This window comes from Schistocerca piceifrons, unplaced genomic scaffold (genome assembly GCF_021461385.2).
Source record: "Schistocerca piceifrons isolate TAMUIC-IGC-003096 unplaced genomic scaffold, iqSchPice1.1 HiC_scaffold_1416, whole genome shotgun sequence".
NCBI classification, from domain to species: Eukaryota; Metazoa; Arthropoda; class Insecta; order Orthoptera; family Acrididae; genus Schistocerca; species Schistocerca piceifrons.
The window spans coordinates 125,001-127,500 of NW_025727254.1; the positions used below are offsets into that span (position 1 = coordinate 125,001).

The 2,500-nt window shown below is 56.6% G+C and overlaps 1 non-coding gene across 1 annotated transcript in view; it reads left to right on the forward strand.

The window, feature by feature from the left end:
* Window positions 1-2,438: 2,438 nt before the first annotated feature.
* Window positions 2,439-2,500, forward strand: part of LOC124733955 — a 1,909-nt gene continuing 1,847 nt past the window's right edge. The window contains exon 1 of the ribosomal RNA XR_007009230.1: window positions 2,439-2,500. This exon is cut by the window's right edge and continues 1,847 nt beyond it. This is a non-coding gene — a ribosomal RNA (small subunit ribosomal RNA).

A 2,500-nucleotide genomic window follows, 5' to 3' on the forward strand; every position in this document is an offset into this window, starting at 1 on the left:
ATCAACGAACCTGCCGCCCCCGCCCCCCCCCCCCCCTACACCTTTCCGTACAACAACGTGTAACCTAACCTAACCTAACCTAACCTATGTTGTACCTTAACCTAACCTATGTTGTACCTTAACCTAACCTATGTTGTACCTTAACCTAACCTATGTTGTACCTTAACCTAACCTATGTTGTACCTTAACCTAACCTATGTTGTACCTTAACCTAACCTATGTTGTACCTTAACCTAACCCATGTTGTACCTTAACCTAACCCATGTTGTACCTTAACCTAACCCATGTTGTACCTTAACCTAACCCATGTTGTACCTTAACCTAACCCATGTTGTACCTTAACCTAACCCATGTTGTGCCTCAACCTAACCCATGTTGTGCCTCAACCTAACCCATGTTGTGCCTCAACCTAACCCATGTTGTGCCTTAACCTAACCCATGTTGTGCCTCAACCTAACCCATGTTGTGCCTTAACCTAACCCATGTTGTGCCTTAACCTAACCCATGTTGTGCCTTAACCTAACCCATGTTGTGCCTTAACCTAACCCATGTTGTGCCTTAACCTAACCCATGTTGTGCCTTAACCTAACCCATGTTGTGCCTTAACCTAACCCATGTTGTCGCCTTAACGTAACCCACGTTGTCGCCTAAACCTGCTCTGTAATTGTTATACGACTCGTTCAATTACTGTAGTGTTGCCCACCCGCAACCCTCGCAATATAGTTCGCTACTCGCACTGCCCGCACCCCTGTGTATCGCTTCATGTTAAACACCTTGCAAGTCTTGCTCACTTTCCACATGCTCCTGCTGTACACTGTAATGTGGATGGCAGCAGGACGTACATGCCGCCCCTCCCCACGTCCCCACCTTGCCCCCTGCCTTCGCAAGCTGGTTGGTGAGAAGTTTGCATGTTCAATGCCCTTCGCATGCGACGTACTCAGGCTACGTTGTGGTGCGGCCTGTGTCAACTGTCCGCTGATGTCGTACGCGTGAACCACAATCTGTACTGCACATTCGTCCTTATGTACTGAATGATACATCGTGGCACATGTGTGACCGCACAACGACTGCGCCCAAAAACGGCGGACCATACAGTGCAAATATTGTGCACGCAGCTACGTGTCGTCTCCCTATGAGAGCTGGATTGCAGTGTGGTACGCCATAGAGACGTGTGGGAGGAACGGACGCCGTGGATGGCGATCAGCATGAGCTGTCTGTTGATGTATTCGGACCTAGTCGTCTCTCCTCACACACCGTGATGGCATGGTGCACCGCGTTCCATATCTGCGACATGCTACAGAGGCCGGTTGACAGTCGTTCGAGCAATGGACATCGCATACGTACGGGGGCCACCTTCCACGTATTGTCTAGGCGTGCACATTTTGTTGCGTGTATGTGGGCAGACGTAGTGTGGCGTGACACCTGACACAGGCATGCAATAATCGTTGAAGTTGCAAATGGCGATGGACGCCTGCGTTTTCTGGTGAAGTTACGCAAATGAACAAATGGTAACCTGTTGTGGTGCGGTTGTTCTCGCTAGGGGTGAATCGGTGATGGCGACGATAGGTTGAGGTACTAACCGGTTGTTCCAGCGATACCCACCATGCCGACGAAACTGAACGGCATCTGGGTGTGAAGCGATACGCGGCGGTGGCTGGGTGGGACCGTCCCCGGCCGGTGAGGGGGCGCCTCCCGGCGTGCTGGCCGCGCGGTGCGTGGGCGCACGCGCTACAGCCGGCTGGTGGGGGCGGCCAGTGGCAGGCGCGCCGGCCGACGGACGCGGCAGGCGTCGCAGCTGCGCGCCGGCGCACCCTGCGCGCGGCGCCGTGCGGCCAAAGTAGGTCCTCGCGGGCCCGGTGCGAAGCGCGGTGGACATCTTCAGTGTGCTGGTCCGATTGAGGACTGTGTGCGTTGAGGATGCGCCGCCGCCCGGCGCTCGGCGCCGCGACGCCGTCTGCTGCTCGGTCGCCCCAGCGGTTCTCGCTGGTGGTTTGTATCGCAGCTGTGCGGATGTGTTGGCGCGTGCGCTGTGCTGGGAGAGTTCGCTTCGGCACCCAAGTGGGGCTTTTGTCCTTCTGTGGCGCTGGCGTTGGAGCTGCCGGTCACCGTAGGTGGCGCGTGTTGTCTCCCGCCGGCAATGCCACGACAGCACGCTCCCGGGCCTCTGTCGGCAGCGGCAAGCTCAGTTGGGAGCACGGGTGGTCGCACCGAAAGCGTCTACTCGCCTAACTCCGGGCGATTGCGCCTCTCTCGAACCCGACCAAGTACTTGGGACGGCGCTGCGCGCCGCCGGGACCTGAGAGGGTTTCGAGGTGTATTGTGCAGGGGAGCTCAGCCTCCTCCTGTTTGCAGAATGATTGAGCGGACGCTTGCGTGTTCGCGCGGGCCCCCGGGACACACTCCCGGGCGGCCGGCTGCTCAGCTCTAGTTGACGCAGCTCCCTGGTTGATCCTGCCAGTAGTCATATGCTTGTCTCAAAGATTAAGCCATGCATGTCTCA